Source organism: Sapajus apella, unplaced genomic scaffold (genome assembly GCF_009761245.1).
Source record: "Sapajus apella isolate SASKATOON/1434 unplaced genomic scaffold, GSC_monkey_1.0 scaffold4, whole genome shotgun sequence".
NCBI lineage: Eukaryota > Metazoa > Chordata > Mammalia > Primates > Cebidae > Sapajus > Sapajus apella.
Genome location: NW_022436944.1, coordinates 28,649,644 through 28,655,654, shown reverse-complemented (window position 1 = coordinate 28,655,654; position 6,011 = coordinate 28,649,644).

Sequence of the window (6,011 nt, the reverse complement as noted above, 5' to 3'; positions counted from 1 at the left end):
ATGGTGGTAGTAGAGGTGGTGACGGTGGTGGATGTGAAGGTGGATGAGGTAGTGAAGGTGATGGTGGTAGAGGTGGAGGTGGTAGTGATGATGGTGGAGATAATGAACATAGTGGTGAGGCTGGGAACAGTGGTGCACACCTATAATCCTAGCACCTTAGGAAGCTCAGATGGGAGGATTACCTGAGCCCAGGAGTTCAAGACCAGCCTGGGCAACATAGGGAGACCCCATCTCTATAAAAAATAAAAAATTAGCTGGGCATGGTGGCACACATCTATGGTCCCAGCTACTCAGGAGGCTGAGGCAGGAGGATCTCTTGAGCCTGGGAGGTCGAGGCTGCAGTGAGCTGTGATCACACTACTGCACTCTAGCCTGGGTGATAGGGCAAGATCCTGTTTCAAAAAGAAAGAAAGTAGTGGTGGTCTGCATATGTGCTGGGAAGTTGAGGAGTAAGGGACAGTTCAAGGGCATGTCAGCCAAAGCTGAAATTCAGTAAAGAATGAATATATATAAGAAATGGTGGAATGAGGAAAGGGATTCAGCAGGTATACACAAATCAGTTAGATGTATCTATAAACAACTGACAGAAATGGTACAGCAGCTGAGGAAGCAACAGGGTCATACGGATCTTTAAGCGTGGGATTGCCATGCACGTTGGATATTTCCAGGCTGGGGAAAAGCTCCTAATAGTGAGGGTCCTGGGGTACAGGTACCAGTTGTGAAACCCATCAGCATTTGTTGATTGCCTTTTCTGTGCAAACACCTCAGCTGGGCCTGGGCAACACAAGCGTATGCAGAAAGCAAGAGAGGCCACACCCTGTCCTGCTCCATTTCCTACCTTCAAATGTTGGGGGTTTTGTGTTTCATTTTGTTTTTTTAATCATGAAAGAGTTGCCTAGCTGAATAAGACAATTCGACAAATCCTGCTAAACCGTGAGTGGTGGTACAGGCTGGAGGAGCCCAGCTTACTTCTTACAGTGAAGTTTGCCTATCATTAAAAAGTACCTGTGTAGCCATTCACTTTGTGGCCCACAGTGCCACCATGTGGAAGGCACCTGTTGGCTGGACACACACAAAATAAAACTGAAGCGGTAGCAGCTTTCAAACCAATCCATCACCTTCACTCAGGGAACCCAAAGCACTCCCTCCATGTGACTATTATGCTCATTTTAGCAAAGAAAAAGCTGTTGAATCTGTGGGTTCAACGAACGCTTAGTGATCAGCTATGTGGCCTAAGTTCTCACTGATTTCCTGTCTAAGATCGCTGACTGTGGTCAGAATCATAGAATCAATGGGCATCTCTCTATTCTTTCCACCAATCATTGGATTCATTGCTCTGATAGAGTTTATTGAGTAAAAAATGCAGCTTTCTCTTTCACAAAAGCCTAACAATGGTCAGCTATTGCCAATAGAAGAACAAATCAGCTCACCGCATCTTTTCTGGATCAGGTCCTTATATTCACAACCCTCTGAGCTTTATTTAAATCCTCTCTATCCCTTTGAAACATTTTTCTTTCCAGCTCCTTGCTTAGGTTAGCCCTTCTCACTTGTCTTGTCAGCCCTTCTCACTACTGCATGAAGGATAATGCATGAAGACACCCCTGGCACAATTACTGCCTCAGATTTGGCCCCCATTCAGGTTATCAAATGATGAGTGTCTGCCATGGGCAGATACAAGTGGTACAAGCATCACAGACACTCCCTCCCTAACAAACTTAACAAATGTTGGTGTCTCCACTGGCACCTGTTTTCTGTCTACCATTCTAAACATTGAGCCTGCATCTTTACATCCAGCAGGGAGACAGGCTTGCAACCTTTTGTAACAGACACAGGCATGAACACAGATGTAGAGAAGGCCATACAGGTGCAGGACAATTCCTTCCACATCCTTTCCACCTGAGCCTAGAGAGAACTTAGCGGATCTTTGCAGCTCCCCTCAGAAACTGGTAGTGAGGCCAGGCGTGATGGCTCACACCTGTAATCCCAGCATTTTGGGAGGCCAAGGCAGGCAGATCACCTGAAGTCAGGAATTTGAGACCAGCCTGGCCAACACGGTGAAACCCTGTCTCTACTAAAAATACAAAAATTAGCCGGGCATGGTGGCACATGCCTGTAATCCTACCTACTCAGGCAGGAGAATCGCTTGAATTCAGGAGGCAGAGGTTGCAGTCAGCCGAGATCGGGCCACTGCACTCCAGCCTGGGCAACAGAGCAAGACTCCATCTCAAAAAAAGAAAAAAACTGGCAATGAGAGACATGGGGAAGAGAAGAAAGTGCAGAATCACACTTGATGCTCTGTTGATTTTAAAGCTTTACTTAGATTCCCTGTAAGCCTAGAATTTGGTTATAATATGTGAGTCAGCTTATTGTAGATATATAATTCACTTTGGATTTTCTAAAGCTGAAAATGATCTTAATCTTTATGTCGGTTACATACCACTACTAGGTTCCAACCGTGAGACCAAAGCATCTTCTATTGCCTAAATTGTGGGCTCAGGTTTTCAGGTGATAAAAATCTTTTTCAGGTTGTAACTATAAACCTATTATAAATTTCCAATCAATGTCACTCCTATATGTATAAGTTAAGGACATTCTTCAATTTACCTCAGAAAATACAGCTAATTAAATTTTCTTTTTTTATATTGAATTACACAGTCATGGAATGGAAGAGCTGGTATGGTCCAAAGACACAAACCAGTGCAGCAGCTCCCAAGTGCTAGGCTCTGGACCAGAGCTGGTCCATTACCACATTTTCATTTGTCTAAGACAAAATGTGGGACCAATTGTCCACTCTTGCACAGTCGTATCTTCTTACTCTTCTGGTATTAAAATGTCCTTTATAAAATGACGGTGCTTGCTAAATACTTCATTTCATGTGCTGACTTGGCAAATTAAAAGTTAGCAACCTTGAGTCAACTGCAAAACTTTTTGTTAATAGCCTACAGCACACTGCTACCCCATACTACCAGGGATTATACTCCTGCATTACAGAGAACTAGCCTGATAAGAATCCAGAACAGGAAGAATTGTGAGAAATAAGACTTTCTACTTAGAGGTATTCAGAAGATGCCTACAACTAAGGTTCAAGACTCAACTTTAAAAAATATTTCTTTTTTTTTTTTTTGAGACTGAGTTTCGCTCTTGTTACCCAGGCTGGAGTGCAATGGCGCGATCTCGGCTCACCGCAACCTCCGCCTCCTGGGTTCAGGCAATTCTCCTGCCTCAGCCTCCTGAGTAGCTGGGACTACAGGCACGCGCCACCATGCCCAGCTAATTTTTTGTAGTTTTAGTAGAGACGGGGTTTCACCATGTTGACCAGGATGGTCTTGATCTCTTGACCTCGTGATCCACCCGTCTCAGCCTCCCAAAGTGCTGGGATTACAGGCTTGAGCCACCGCGCCCGGCTTAAAAAATATTTCTAATTAGAATTCATGAAGGCACCTACCTGTCAAGGCATTCCATGCGTTCATCCATATGTGGGGATTGGGATGGCCTCACAAAAATGTGATATAATTTCAAACTTGAAAAATAGCCAATATAAAATTCTAAAAGAGAAAAATAACCAGGGTATCTGTGTCTTGCAAGATGGTAAAATAAATGATACAATATCCATGATTAAAAATAGCACACTGTCAGGACTAAATGAATTCAGCAGTTACAGGACACAAAATCAACACACAAAAATCAGTTGCATTTCTATACATTAATAATGAACAATCTGAAAAAGAAATTAAGAAGACAATTCCACTCACAATAACATCAAAAATAAAATAATACACCAAACCAAGGAATCAAAAGATTTGTACACTAAAAACTTCAAAACATTGCTGAAAGAAATTAAAGAAGACACCAATAAATGGAAATGCATCCTGTGATCATGGATTGGAAGATTTAGTATTGTTAAGATGTAAATACTACCCAAAATCATCTACAAATGTGATGCAATCTCTATCAAAATCCCAACACTTTTTGCAGGAATAGCAAAAACTAACCTAAAATTCATATGGAATCTCAAGGAACCCTGAATAGTCAAAACAATCTTGAAAAAGAGAAACAAAGTTGAAAGTCTCATGCTTCCTGATTTCAAAATTTATGACAAAGCTATAATAATCAAAATTGTGTAGTACTAGTATAAAGACAGACATGGTGTAGAACAGAGACCCCAGAAATAAACACTTGCATATATGGTCACACGATTTTCAACAAGCATGTTAAGACATTCAATGGGAAAAGGACAGTCTCTTCAACACATGGTGTTAGGAACACTTGATACCCATGTGCAGAATAGTGAAGTTTGACCTTCCCCTTCTCCGCCTTACAACATATACAAAATTGAACTCAAACTGGACCAAAGATCTAAATGTAAGACCTAACGCTATAAACTCTTAGAAGAAAAGATGGGAGAAATATTCACAACATTGGATTTGGCAAGGATTTCTTGGAAATAACACCAAAACACAGGCAATAAAAGTAAAAATAGATAAATTTGATTACACAAAAACTGAAAATTCTTGTGCATCAAAACACACAATGAACAGAGTAAAAGACAATCTATAAAATGGAAGAAAACATTTGCAAATCATATCTAACTCCACAATATTTAAGATCCTAACTCAACAACAGCAGCAACAAATAATCCAATTTTAAAATAAGCAAAGGACTTGTATAAACATCTAACCAAAGAAGATACACAAATGGCCAACAAGCATATAGAAAGGTGCTCAACATCACTAATCATTAGGGAAATGCAAATCAAAACTGCAATGAGATGTTATCTCACATCCATTAGGATGGCTAATATTTAAAAAAAAAAACAAAATAACAAGTGTCAGCAAAGATGGGGGGAAATAGGAACACATGAGCATTGTCTGTGGGAATATAAAATGGAAAACAGTATACAGGTTCCTGAAAAACAGAAAATAGACTATATGATTACTATATGATACAGTAATTCCACTTCTGGGTATATATCCAAAAAAAAGTTAAAAGTAGGATCTTGGAGAAATATTTGCACAGCTGTGTTTATAGCAGCACTATTCATAATAGTCAAGATGTGAAAGCAACCCAAGTGTTGACAGACAAATGGATTTTTTTAAATGAGATATATTCATATAATGGAATATTATTCAATCTTTAAAAGGAAGGAAATTGTGACACAAGCTACAACATGGATAAACCTTGATGGCATTACGCTAAGTAAAATAAGAAAGTCACAAAAAGACAAATACTGTATGATACTACCATATAAGCCACCTACAGTAGTCAAAATCATAGAAAATAGAATGGTGGTTGCCTGCGAAGGGGTTGGGGGGAGACAGGAAATTGTTTAATGGGTATAAAGTTTCTGTTGGGGAAGATGAAAAAGTTCTGGAGATTGGTTGTCCAACAGTGTTAATATACTCAACACCATCAAACAATACAATTAGAAGTGGTTAAGATGGTAAATTTTATGTATTATTTTACAATTAAAAATGAATTTTAAAAAACTGGGCAATATCAGAATAGTACCAGAATAGTCAGATTAATGGAATATCTAAAAAGTCCAGGAATAGACTACATACAACAATTTACATTTGATGGAGCAGGCATTTTTTAAGTGAAGAAATGATGAATTGTCAAGTGATGCTGCTGAGATGGCTAATTTTAAAAATAAAATAGATCCCTAACTTACTAATACCGCTCAAAAAATCCAGATATAGTACATATTCAAAATTTCAAGACTTTTTAAACTAGTAAAAGAAAACATAGATGAACATGTAGAAGTCTTAGAATGAAGACCTTCCTAATTATGACACCAAAAGCAGAAATTATAAAGCAAAAACACTGATTACTTAGACAGCTACAACTTAAAATCTCTTTATAGCAAAAAAACTCCATGAACATAATTAAAAGACAAATGATTAACTAGAAAGGAGAAAAAGTAACATATATAACAAAGGATTAATATTTTCAATATATTAAAAACTCTTAAGAGCAATAAGACACAAATTACATAATAAAAATGCAGTCTC